General features: G+C 42.2%; 1 protein-coding gene across 1 annotated transcript in view; it reads right to left on the minus strand.

Annotated features, from left to right (window-relative positions):
- The window catches only part of Cplane1 (ciliogenesis and planar polarity effector complex subunit 1), a 98,354-nt gene extending 95,667 nt beyond the window's left edge, over window positions 1-2,687 (minus strand). Inside the window, exon 1 of the mRNA XM_059276716.1 lies at window positions 2,449-2,687. The gene's annotated coding sequence lies outside the window, so the exon portion shown is untranslated. The remainder of the gene's footprint in view (window positions 1-2,448) is intronic.
- Window positions 2,688-14,116: the final 11,429 nt, after the last annotated feature.

Raw genomic sequence — 14,116 nt, forward strand, 5'->3', positions numbered from 1 at the left:
ATGCTACCTAATAGGCAAAATGAGAAGATCTCATCGGTGTCTCAATGGTAACATCTGTTTTGAAGATGCATAAACTGATAACAATGTATAACATAATCATAAAGAAGCATCAGATAAACCCAAAATGAGGGACATTTACAAAAGAACTAATCTGTAACCTTCAGCAGAGTCCAGGTCATGAAAGGTGAGCAGCTAAAGGATGAACAGACATCAATTATAGGCTTCATCATAATATTATATTTTAAAAAATCCTAAACAATTGGAAAATCCAGAAAACAAGCATTAAACGGTTGTGATAAATTAATTTTCTTGTTATGTTTATTTACTGATTTTGGTTTTAATGTTTGCTGTTGTGCTTGCTTCGCATGTTGCAAGCACGTTTGCATGCTCATGCAGAGGCCAGAGAAGGGTACTGTATGTCTTCCTCTCTTGCTTTTTGTCTTATACTGCAAGATAGGATTTCTCAGTGAAGTGACAGTTTGCTACTGGCCATTTTGGCCAGGGTGACTAGTCACGGAGCTCCTGGAATCTAGCTATTTCTGCCTCTGGGAGTACAGGCACATTCAGCCAGGCCCAGCTTTCTAAGTGCGTCCTGGAGTTCAAACTCAGACATCTCTACCTACAGACATCGGGATTTTAGGCCTGCCTGCACGACTGTACCTGGTTTTTGTGGTATGGAGACCTGGGCATTGTGTATGCTAGGCAAGCACTGGACAAGTGAGCTCTCTTGTCCAAGTTAGCCTCAAACTCCTTATAAACCAAGATTCCCTGGAATTTTTAACCCTCCTGTAATATGGTAGGGAGGAGGGGGATATAATGTCTTATATAATAACTTCAGTGTGCTGACCCCTAGGAAACACTTCCCAGAAGATTTGCCCTCAATGATGCTGGTCTCTTCTTAACCACAGTTGCTCCTTCAGCCCCGGATGACCAGTATCAACTGTCCCAGCAAAGCAAAAATTTCACCTTAGCGGCTCTTAATTCAAAAATCTCACTTGAATGTCCCCGTAAGACTTCTGCTTCCCTCTGTGTTCACAAGCCAGGCCTCCATCACCTGCACTTCTCCCGACAAAATGGTCCACTGAGCTCCGAGCACTCAAAATACAAACGCCACCACAATCCTTCCCCAAGACACATGGTCATGTCTGTCACAGCGGAACATGACCTGGTAGCAATTTCCTACTTAAGGTTTCTATTGCTGCGATAAAACACCATGACCAAAAACAACTTCGGGAAGGAAGGGTTTATTTCATCTCATAGCTTGTAGTCCCTCATCCAGGGAAGTCAGGGGAGAAGCTCGAGACAGGAACTGGAGGCAGGAGCTGACACAGAGACCCCTCAAGAGTGCTGCTCACCGGCTTGTTCCTCATGGCTTGCTCAGCCTGCTGTCTTACACACCCAAGACCGCCAGCCCAAGGGTGGTACCTACCCACAGTGAGCTGAGCCCTCTCACATCAATCAAGAAAATGACCCACAGGCTTGGCCACAGTTCCAGTGAGGGGAAGGGGCAGCATTTTTTCCAAATTAAGGTTCTTTCTTCCCAAATGATTCTAGTTTGTGATAAACTGACATAAAACTAGCTAACCAGTGTCATGAGGAAACAAAACGTCAGGTGTTCCAAATTAAAGACGATTTAAGTGCACATGTCAACCCAAGGCAGTATTTTATCCCGCATCAGAAAACAAAAATTGCTATACACAGCATAGTGCTGTTTCCCAAATTTGATGACTACTTGCTTACATAAAAAAGCATTACTAGAGATATGCACTGTACTGAATATGAAAAGTGAATAAAACTGTACAATACATGCAACATCCTCAAAACATTTAGAAAGTTATTTCTAGATAGTAGCTCCTAAATACTATGTGTATAAACATATAGTATAAACAGAAAGATAAAGTACGGCAAAACATTAATTGGATAATCTGAATAAAAGCACTATTTAATTATTTTTGCAACTTTTATATAAATGCAAAATCATTAAAAGGCAACTATTGATGACTATTCTTCTAGTAGACTATACTAGAGACAATAAATTGTTAGTTTTGGTTTTGTGGGATAATTATGTTATAGTTTTGTTTAATGAGTCCTTCTAGATATGAAAGATAAACACTTAAGTATTTACGCCGAAGATTTGTTTGGAAATATGTAGACATAGTTTTGCAGTAAAACGTAAGGGATAAAAAGGCAGCAAACCACGTCAAGATTTCGGGAGAGAGCCCTACATATAACCTTCCATCATTTAGAATTCTAAAAGTCACCTCCTGGGATGCAGCAAACATCATTTCTGACGCATATTGCAAAGCCTCTCAAAACACTGATGCTACCGGATAGAGGAGACCTAGCGCCGCACAACAGCAAGAACCGAGGGGGCAAAAATCCGCTCAATCACGCAGAATACACAACAGGCGTAGCCTGTCAAGCCTACGGGGACGCGGGAGAGGGTACCTTTATTTCAAACAAATCCAAGAGTGCCATTTCAAGAAAATCCTTGAAGTTCTGGGGGTTTCTGCCACGGAGGATGCTAGGACAGCGCGTCCATCCCTCGCTGCTCGGCCGTCGGCTAGGGTCAACCCAAAAGTTTCCTCGTGACAGTGTGGCCGAAGGGTCGCCCGAAGGTCCCCGGTGGAGGTGCGGGGGACCCTGGCGGGGAGGGCGGCGCCTGAGAGGCCGGGGAAGACCGGGAGCCAGAGGGCGGGCGGGCGGGCTGGCCGCGAGGAAAGCGGGGGTCCGGACAGCCAGGCGGGACCCGCGGGGATGCACCGCCTGGGGAGGAGTCCGAGGCCGTTACCTCCCGCTGAGGTCGGCGGAGCCTGCGGGGAGCCTGCGGGGAGCCTGCGGGGAGCCTCCGCGGAGACCAGGAGGCCGCGCCCGCCGCACCGGAGCCGTGTCCTAGAGACGTGGGGGCGGCGGGAGGGGAGCGCCCCAGCGCGCATGCTCCGTGCCGCCCAGTGGGCGGGCACCCCGAGGCTCACCAGGCCCCGCCTCCGTGGTCCACCCCGCTCCGCGCCCCAGTCCTGGGAGACTGTCATTCTGCCGGTCCGCCTAGTTTGTCGGGCCCTCCCTCTCAAGAGTCCTTCTTCCCGCCAGGCTCCCGCCCTCTCATCAGCTCAGTAGTCCCTTCTCCATTCATCGCTTCCTCTTGTGCTAGTCTTTGAGTTTCTTTTTGCAAGAAAAGAAGCAACGCTACCTACACCTACTGGATTGGGCTGTCGAGAGCACTTGATGCTTTTGTAGAGGGCCCTAGTTCAATTCCCCATCACCTACAGGAGACTCATAACCCTGGGTGAATCCAGTTCCAGGGGAACTGACACCCTCTTCTGGCTTCCGCGGGCACCAGGCACACAGGTGGTGCACATACATATAATAAAATAACAAGTTCAAAACAAAACCAAACCTAATTCTCCCCTAAAGAAACCCTCCATAGACCTAAAAGAAAGGCACTGAAGAAATAAATATTTTCTCATGGGAAACTATGAAGCATTTTTTTTCATTTGTACAGATTTTATTTCTTCTCTTGAGACACGTCTATTTAGCTCATTTGCCCAATCTTCAAATAAATTGTTTGTTTTTCTTGCTTTTTTTTTTTTCTTTTTAGCTCTTTATAGATTCTAGATATTAGTACTCTATTAGAAACAGCTGGCAAATATTCTCTCCCATCCTGTAAATTATCTCTTCACTTCTGTCTCCTCTGATATGCAAAAACTTAGTTTTGATATGCGAAAATTTGCCATTTTTAAATTTTTGCTTCCTGTGCATTTGGAGTCCTATCCAAAAAAAAAAAAAAAATCATTAACTATAGCATTATACTCTTTTAAGTATTGCCCATATGTTTTCTTGTAATCATGTTAGAGTTTGGGGTCTTACATTAACATCTTTGGCTCATTTTGAGGGTTTTTTTTATTGTTGTTGTTGCTGTTTTTACATGTATTTATTTGTGTAGAGGTGCACATCTACGGTTCAGATACGGAGGTCAGAGGACAACTTCCCAGCAGTAGGTTCTCTCCTTCCACGGTGCTGGTTCCGGTTCAACTCAGGTCACCAAGCTTGGCAGCAAGTACCTTTGCCTGCTAGGTCCTCTTTCCCAGGCCTTGAGTTACCGTTTAAGATGGTGGTTGATCTGCAGTGAGGATCCTGTTTTCCCAGCAGCATTTGATGAAGACTCTGGCTGAGGTGCTAGAGAAGTACTTGAGAGCTGCATCCTGATCCACAAGCAGAGAGAGAACCTAGACCTGCCATAGGCTTTCGTAACCTCAGAGCCCACCCCCAGATACACACTTCCTCCAACAAGGCCACACCTCCTGATCCTTCTAATCCTTTCAAACAGTTCCACTCCCTGGTGACTAAGTATTCAAATACATGAGCCTGTGGGGGCTGTGATAGTTTGAATGAAAATGGACCCATAGGCCCATATGGAGTGGCACTGTTAGGGGGTGTGGCCTTGTTGGAGTAGGTGGGACTTTCTTGGAGGAGGTGTGTCATTTGGGGCTTTGAGGTCTCAGAATCTCAAGCCAGGCTTAGCTCACAGTCTCCTCCTGCTGCCTGTGGATCAAGATGTTGAATTCTCAGCTCCTTCTCCAGCACCATGTCTGCCTGCATGCTGCCATGCTTCCTGTCATGACAATAATGGGTCATGACAATAATGGACTAAACCTCTGAACTGTAAGCCAGCCCCATTAAATGTTTTCCTTTGTAAGAGTTGCTGTGGTCATGGTGTCTTCACAGCAATAGAAACCCTAACCAAGATAGGAGTCACTCTTTTTTCGCTTAAAAGATTCATTTTTTAATTTTATGTGCATTTGTGTTTTGCCTGCGTGTATGGCTGTGTGAGGTGTCAAATCACTTGGCGCTGGATTACAGACAGTTATGAATTGCCATGTGGGTCCTTCCTGGGAATTGAACCATGGTCCTCTGGAAGAACAGCCAGTGTTCTTGAGTGCTTAGCTATCTCTCCAGGCCCCATGGGGGAAGCATTCTTATTCAAATCACCACACTCAGAGAGAACTTATCCTGTAGTTTGAGTACTTATCTATGTTATGTCAATTGACAGTTTAAGTTTTAAAAAATTCTAATATTAATATTCCCCATCATATATTTATTTCCATGTCATTTCTAATTTTTAATTCTTTTTTATAATTTATTTTTATTTCATGTGTGTTCATGTTTTGCCTGCATGTATGTCTCTGTAAAAGTGTCAGATCCCCTGAAACTGGAGTTACAGGCAGTTATGAGCTGCCATGTGGGTGCTGGGAATTGAACCTGGGTCCTCTGGAAGAGCAGCCAGTGCTCTTAACTGCTGAGCCATCTCTCCAGCCCCAGTTATTTCTAAATTTTTATTATTGCTGTTTAGAAGTACATTTTAGACAGTTTACTCCATGATTTGCCCTATTCTCTCTTCTTATTTTATCACATTGGTTTTTTTTTGTGTGTGTGTGATTCACTTGGTTTCATGTTGCCTCCTGAATGAAGTGTTTTTGTATCTTCCTTACATGTATCCTGTTATTCTGTATTCATTCAAGAGTGCATTATCTGCTTCCTGCTCTTCCAGAGGATCTGAGTTTCATTCCCAGCAGTCAGGCCAAGTGGTTCGTTGCTATTAGAGACAACTTCTTCATGATTCTAGCATATACTGAGGACTAGCGAGACATCTCAGCCTACTACTGGATTCTTGGACTTTCTGTCAGGAGGCAGCCATTGTTGGATTAGTAGGACCACAGCCTTTAAGTCACTCTAATAAGTCTCATTTTTATATTAATAAATTCATTCTATCAGTTGTTTCTCTAAAGAACTCTGACTAATACACCAGGTTAGCCCTATTCATATATGACATGATCCTATTAAAAACCCTAAAGACCCCACCAGAAAACTCTTACGTCTGACAAACGTTTTCAGCAAAAGAGACAAGCCAATCTCTGAGTTCGAGACCAGCCTGGTCTACAAAGCGAGTTCCAGGACAGCCAGGACTGTTACACAGAGAAAGCCAGTCTTGGAAAAACAAAAACAAACAAAAGATCCAGCTATACCATTCTTGAGTGTATACCTGAAAGAATCTATCTACATCAACATACTAATGTGACCACTTTTACCCAAGAGATCCTCCCTGTCCTGTCCTCCCACAGCAATGGGACTGAAGGCATGCATCCATTGTCAAGGTCTCTCTTGGTGGAGCTGAGGCTCTCATGCTTGGGCAGCAAGTGTTCTTACCCACTGAGCCCTCTCTAGTCCTTAATCTTTTACATATGTTTACATCCACGTGGAATTATTATAGAATATGTATTTCCCTACTGAATAATGGTGTGGAAAACTTTTTCAAGCTTTTGTCCATATTCACTTGTAAGAGTACTATCCATGCATTATATACATTCAAATTAACTAATTAAATGATGTGCTGTGTACTAACTTCAGGGCCCCAGGAATACCCATTCTATAATTGGTAACTGTTTAACCATCTTGGATTTGTCTATATAGTTTCTTAATGTCTTTTAAAGATGTTATTAATTTTGTTAAGGCCCATCTCACTAATTTTTTTTTTCAGATTAAAGCATTTTGAGTGCTAAGAAATATGCTTAACTGGACATAATTTTTTCCCTACTTCTATGATGCAGATCATATTCCTCTTTACATATGGCACAGTAATTTGTGTGGCTGTGTTGGGGACTAAACTCAGAAGCATGATCATGTACACTAAACATATTGTAACTGAACTATAGCCCAGCGTCCTGCTGGATGGAGGTTGTTGCAGTTACCATGGCCTGGCAGCTCTCTCTGAGATCAACAACATGGAGGACTCTCCCTCCCCACCCCACAGCAGAAGGCACCCTGTTCTCGACCTGACCTTATTTGGAGACTGTCTCTAGACCCTGATACCTGACTTAATCTCTTCCCTGCAGCTTTCCCCCTGTTGCCCATATGGTAATTAGACATCGTGCTAGGAGCTTTATGATAGGACCTAAGACTTGTACTAGGAATCTTGTGATAGGTGTGTGCTGTTTAATTCAAATTAGGTGATCCCACAGCCACTGTCCCCATAAAGCCACTGTCCCCACTGTCTGGAATAAAGTTGAGCTGACTCGCTGAAGCTGTCTCCTGGAGAGCTATCTCTGATGTGTTCACAGGCCGTGTACAAAACTTTCTGTTGCTGCTTCTGCCCCTTTATCCTTGTGGACTGGTGGCCAATGGACCATGAAGAAAAAGGGGACCCCTACATAGCTCCAATGCTTTTTGTTGTTGTTGTTTTGTGATAGGGTTTCTCTGTGTAGCTTTGAAGCCTGCCCTGGAACTCATTCTGTAGATCAGGCTGGCCTCGAACTCACAGAAATCTGCCTGCCTCTGCCTCCTGAGTTCTGGATGAAGTTAAAGGGGTCCACCATCGATGTCCAGTGCTAATTTTTTTAAATGCAAATATTCAGTTGTTTTAGTACTATGTGTTGACCTATCTCCCCCCATTGAACTTGATACCTTTCCTGAAAATCAATTGTTTACATATATTTACTCCTTTCCATTAATATATCTGTTCTTATAGTACTACCTTAACATGATTGCTGTAGCTTTACAAGAAAATCTTGAGCTGGGCATGGTGGTGCACATGGCTGAGAAGCAGAAGCAGGAGGACCTTGGGAGTTCGAGGCCAGCCTGGTCTACAAAGTTAGTTCCAGGACAGCCAGGACTGTTAAACAGAGAAACCCTGTCTTGAAAAAAAACAAGCAAAAGAAAATCTTGAAATTAGTGTATGTTCAAGTTTATTTTTTGTTCAAGTACATGTGTGTTCATAAATGCATTTGTATGCCGTGTGTCTGCAGGTATTTGCAGAGGCCAAAAGAGGGCATTGGATCCCCCCAAACCTGGGTTTACAGGCAGTTGTGAGCAATGAGACGTGGGCACTGGGAACTGAACTCAGGTCGCCGGGGAGAGCAGTGTGCAGTCTTAAATGCTGAGCCATTTTTCCACCCCTCAAGTTTATCCTTACTTTTGAAAACTGTTCTGGTCATTCTGTTTTTTTTTTTTCTTTCTTTATTTATTTAATGTATATGAGTGCTCTATCTGCATGTATGACATTAAAGAGAAAGAGGGCATCAGATCCCACTATAGATGATTGTGAGCCACCATGTGGTTGCTGGGAATTGAACTCAGAAACTCTGGAAGAGTAGCCAGTGCACTTAACTGTGGGAGCCCACAGAGACTCCAGCTTGTGGATTGATTCCATCTTGACTCAAGGTCAGAGTTCAAGCTTGTCTTCGCTCCTTATGGCTGGATAATAGGACGTTTGCCCAAAGGCATGGTTACTAGATATATTGCTCTTCAAGGCCAAATAACAGGATGTTTGGCCAAAGGCATGGTTACTACATGTTTTGAGAATTAAGGAGGTGTTTATGCTTGTTTGTTCCTTGATCCATGATAAGGTCTTTTGCTCTTCTTGCTTTGGGTATAAAAACGCTGAGAAATAAACTTGGGGCTGCTGTGGTATTGACTGAGAGCCCTCCCAAACCTATTCTGTCTCTGTCTTTTATGTTTTTTTCCTATCTATTTTTTCTCAATCTTCACTCCCCCATTCAGGACTGTTTGACAGGTCTGATGGGATCTGAACCGTGCCTGAACAGTGGACCCGAATACAGGGGATCCAGTGAAGGACACTGCAAGTAGAAGTATGATGATTAACTCGGGAGTAAATTGTATATAGAGAGCAGGGTAATAGTAGACAGCTGTTTAAAGATATTTTAAAAGCCAGAGGAGTGAAAATTCAGGGCTGCAACCGACTAAGTATCTAAGTTGTGAAGGTTTGAGATTGTGATTTTTTTTGGGGGGGGGGGATGTCTGAGAAAGTAGTTTGAAAGTGAATGTCTGGGTATGTTGTGTGAGTTTGAATGTGTGATGGCATGAGTCTGAGTGAATGATCTAGGTAGGCTGAGGATGCAGGCCTAAATTAGGTCTAAAGGTGTAATATAAGTAAGTCATAAAGGTCTTGTGAGGTCTGAGAAATGCAGGCTTAAAAGAAAGTAACGTAGGGTAAAGCAGGTGTGCCCTTGGTTTCCCCAAGCACGGGACCTTGGACACAGACACATGGAGAACTAGAAAGCAGAGCTGAGGACCGAGCAGCCACTTCAGAAGCCACCACTGCCAGCAGCAGCAGCAGCAGCAGAAGACACTGTGGAGCTGCTGGCAGCAGGAGCACAGAGAGCCACAGCGATTAGCGGGGGTCTGTGTGTGCCTTCTGCCATGAAGGAGTCACAGCAGGGAGAATGCAGACAGCCCGGGTGTTTGTGAGCACCAGACTGGCATGGCTGGAGACCCAGGACAGGAGGCTGTGGCACAGGAGCTGCTGAGGCTAACGGAACCCGGTCTCCCAGGGGCAAGGTAAATCTGAGCCCTTTGTAGACCCTTTTCTGTGAATTACACTCCCAGGTTAGAGCTAACACAGTAACACTGCCCATACTCCTCTAGGAGTTATGGGACAAGCTGACTGCAGAGACAAAGAATAAAGAGGAAAAGTGCAGACTGTAGGGCATGGGGGTCTATGGCAGTAATCCCAGAATGTGGAAAACTAAGGACACTTTTGAGTTAGAGACCTGAAGATACTGGGGCTCTGGATCTAACCACGAGGAAAGCCAGACTTTAGCTTTTCACTTTGGACGGTCCATGCATTCTTATACTAGAACTGGCTCCAGATTTTACTTTTATTGTTAATCACCTAATCCTCACTTGCCACTCTATCATTTTTTGTAAGAAAAAAATGGTAATAATGATTAAATTTACACCTTTAAAAGATCTTGTCAATATGGAAAAAAAAGTGAAGGAAGGGGTCAAACTAACGGTGGAAAGACAACTTAGACATACAGCAAGCTTCCAAACCACACCCGAAGAAACCCTTCCGTTTGAAACTAGTGAGATAATTGGATGGATATAGTACTAAGTAACACAACTGTTTAGAAACTGGTGACTAATCCATTTTTGAGGGAGGTCAGAAGTTTAAAAAGATGATATATTTCTTTTCTTTTGGTTTTTTTGAGACAGGGTTTCGCTGTGTAGCTTTGGAGTCTTTCCTGGAGCTGAGATTAAAGGCATGGGCCACCACCGCCCGGCCATATTTCTAATTTACACAATTAGATAGTAAGGACGGAAGGCAGAAAATAAAGGAGCCAAAGAGAGGGCAGAGTGCAGGGAGGAAGGATGCACTCAGGCTTGGTCAGGCTTCCACAGAGGTAAGCTCAGAAGCCAATCAAGGGTGGGCTGGAGACACGCTACCAGGATTCTGGATCCTACAGCGTAAACTAACTTAACATGTAAAAATCATCTTTCTCTCATTCGTTTCCCCTTAGAAGCAATGGGGTGGCATATGAGGACTAGGTGATGGCAGCTGTTAGACAAATATTTAATTTCAAACAAGGTGCATAGTGCTGTAGGAATGATTTACAAGGAGAAAGTAAAACCGACGGCAGTTAAGGTCTACTATTTGAAAAAAAAAAACAATAATTAAGGCAATTTAAAATAGCATTACTTCTTATAAAAATTTAGCTTTAACCTCTTCACTTATATATGAAAACAAAACTAAAGAGTTTAAGTTTTAGTAGCGAACTCAAAAGTATTGTGAAAAGTTTTATTATTAAGATATAGATAGAGAACACTCAAGAAAACACGAATCTCTTTCAAAATCTCAGACTTGGGGCTTCAGTTCTTCATTGCTTTGCCAGGACTGTATCACTGCTCTCTTTCCTCTAGTGAAGGAAAGGGGAAACATGGAGATACAAAGTATCCTAAGGAAGAGCATGAACAATCTGTGAAAGATGGCTGAGATTCAATTAACTATAAAACAAACAGAAGCTAATGTGATACAGGTGTTCAATGACGTGACTAGTTAATAATTAAAAACTTGTCAAACACATACTTGTCAGGTCTACATCATATATCTTGCATAAACATGTAAATAGTTTGTCTCTTCCCTAACCATGCTGCCACAATGAAATTATCTAGAAACACAAGTACATCACAACCAAGACCTTCAGGGACGCAACTGTACACAATGAATGCACTTTCCCGAGATGCCCTACCAATGACAGTTCTACTCACCGGCTAAATACATCTAACATTTACAACATAAATGTAACTCACTGACCAAGGACCAGGAACAAAGTGTAATCGTACAGTGGACGGTGTGCTAGAACACTGCCACAGCAACATCTGACCACATTTCCCGCATCAGCACACCTGGGCAGGTACAAGTCCAGAATCGGAGCGGACAGGCCATCAGATAATCTCCTTCAGCAACAATGGACTAGTGGTATCTTTTCTCTTAGGGAGGTCGTTGTAAACATTTGCTGAGGGGCTAAAATTCCTAAGCTCTCTCAAAGTGTGCTATAAAAATAAAGGGGACAGTGTTCTGATATCTGTCAATTTCACCCTTTTTGACATTGTATCCTGCAGGTCTATACAAAGACACTGTGCGTATATGTGTGTATAGTCATCTCTATACATTTCTCTCTCTCTATTTTTGGAGATAGGGTTTCACCATTAAGCCAAAGCAGGCCTTGAACTTGAATCCTTCTACCTAAGCCTCCAGAGCATGGTGATTATGCAAGAGCTACCTTGCCCAGATGAGTATATGTAACATACATATTAATGTTAATACGTAAATACACTTAAAACATAACTGGAGATAGTAGCATGTATTTCTAGCATAATGGATCTACGTTCAAATTAAAGCATTTAAACAAGATCTTCATTTAAAAATAAGTACAAAACAGAATTTTAAATGCTAAAACCATTAATACATCGGATGCAGTCATTTTATAGCCTAAAAAAGCTAAACTTAAGAAAACGAAAGATGAAAAATATGAGGTAGTGATACCCAATTTGTGGTACTTTGATCTTTTATGAAATATACATTCAAAGACTGTAAGTGAATGGGAATCTGAATTCTAAGAAAAAAATGTGGAAAAAGATATATAAAATCCTAGTAAAAGTAGAAGTAGAAATATATCCAAGCTATATTTCACAAAACTGCCAGACTTGCAATAGGGACAGCAGACGTAAGCTAACACTCCCAGGAGCATAAATCACAACGGAAGCTGGGTATGGCGGCACGTGCTTGGATTCCCAGTACTTGGGAAACTGAGGCAGGAGGTCAGGGTATGCTTGCAGCCAGCCTGGGGTACATAGTGAAACCCTGACCAAAAGGGGAGGGGGTGAAAGCTCGGAACATAACTCAGTGTTAAGATGCTTACCCAGCATTTATGGAACCCTGGTTTAATGCCCAGCACCATGAAAAGTAGGCGTGGTGAAGCATGCCTATATTCTTAGCACTCAGGTGGCAGAGGCCGGAGGATAGTAAGTTCAAGATCACTCTAGGTGGGCATGAAGTTTGACACCAGACTAGGCTATGTGAGACTGTTGCAAAAAAAAAAAAAAAGAAAAAGAAAAAGGAAAAAAAAAAAAAGAAAAAAGAAAAAAAAAATGTATGTGTGTGTACAATAAAAAAAACTAAGGAGAGTGGAAAAGAGTTGTTTTTCTTTTTTCTTCCTTTGTGAGCTTTACTTACTCTTACTCCTTCCTTTTGTCATTGATAATACTTTGGAACACTTAGTTTAGCAATTCTAACCCATTAAAGATAATTCACGGGTTGAGGGTACAGCTACAGAGGTAGAGTACTTACTTGCTTAGGACGAAGACCCTGGATTCAACCTAGCACTATTAAAGTTACAAACTAGATTACTGGGGATGGAGAGATGGCTCAGAGGTTAAGAGTACTGACTGCTCTTCCAGAGGTCCTGAGTTCAATTCCCAGCAACCACATGGTGGCTCACAACCATCTACAATAAGATCTGGTGCCCTCTTCTGGCTATTATACATAACAAACAAATATTTAAAACAAAACAAAACAAAACAACAAAACTAGATTACTAACAATTCTGCTTCATCCACTATAATTTGGGTAAAACTTGTGTTGTGGTCATTGGTAAGAAAGAGGGCTGGAGAAATCAAATCAGAGAGGAAACTCAATCCAAAAGACACAGAAAACAGCAGGATCTACAAGTGGGTTGTTCCTGATGTGACATGAATCTGGATCCATTGGAAGGGCTGTTAAAACACATAAATAGGCAGTTATGCCAAAGCAGATCTGATCTGAGACCCAGGAATTTAACTTGTAACAAATCCAGGATGCTGCTGCTGTTGCTGGCTTGGAGCATATACACTTCGAGAGTGAGGGTTGTAAGGAAACAGTAGTCACGGTACAGCTGTGGCTGACCTGTAACTCAATATGTAGACCAGGCTAGCCTTGAACTCCAGAGCTCCCCCTGCCTCTGCCTTTCAAGTGCTGTGATTAAAGGTATGCACCACCACAGATGGCTGATCATGTAGGTTTTAAATACTCATAACAGTGTTACAAGTTTATTACATGTTCAACTATTCTGTATATAAATACATACATATCCAGCACATATATACATACATACACATATAAAAATGTATACATAAAAAAATCTAAAGTACATATTTATGGTGAATGGAAGAGAGAGAGAAAGAGAACCTAAAGGGTTGTAACTGATAATTAGTAGTTCAGGAAATTTTTTAAAATTTAACTTAAAAAAGGCATATTTAAGGACTGCTACAGAATCCAACGGTATGGGAACAGACCCAACCTATAAGGTGTTTTGGTTTTTTTGTTTGTTTGTTAAGACAAGGTTTCACTATATAGCCCTGACTGGCCTGGAACTCTCCATGAGTTCTAGAAATCTGTCTGCCATTGCCTCCCCAAGAGCTGGATTTAATCACTGATACTAGATAAACCTGGAAATAAATAATATGAATTCAAAATTGTTGCTAGTAGTAAAATTTAAAATAAGAACTTTATCTTTGTGTGTCAGAATCATACATAATCTTATTTCAGTTTTTTCCAAACTGATGTGTTTGTGTGTAGTGCTGGAAATTGAATCCAGGGCCTTTTACATACTGCACAAACATTCCACCACTGAGCTACGTACCTGGACCCAACTAATCAACAAAACAAAACAAAACAAAAAACTAGTCATAAAAAAGAATTCATTTGGCAAATGTACTATTTGTAGCTAACAATCACTTATTAAAAACAAATTTCTACCAAAATTCTTAGATATACAACACCTGA

The sequence above is a fragment of the Peromyscus eremicus genome, chromosome 11 (genome assembly GCF_949786415.1).
Source record: "Peromyscus eremicus chromosome 11, PerEre_H2_v1, whole genome shotgun sequence".
NCBI lineage: Eukaryota > Metazoa > Chordata > Mammalia > Rodentia > Cricetidae > Peromyscus > Peromyscus eremicus.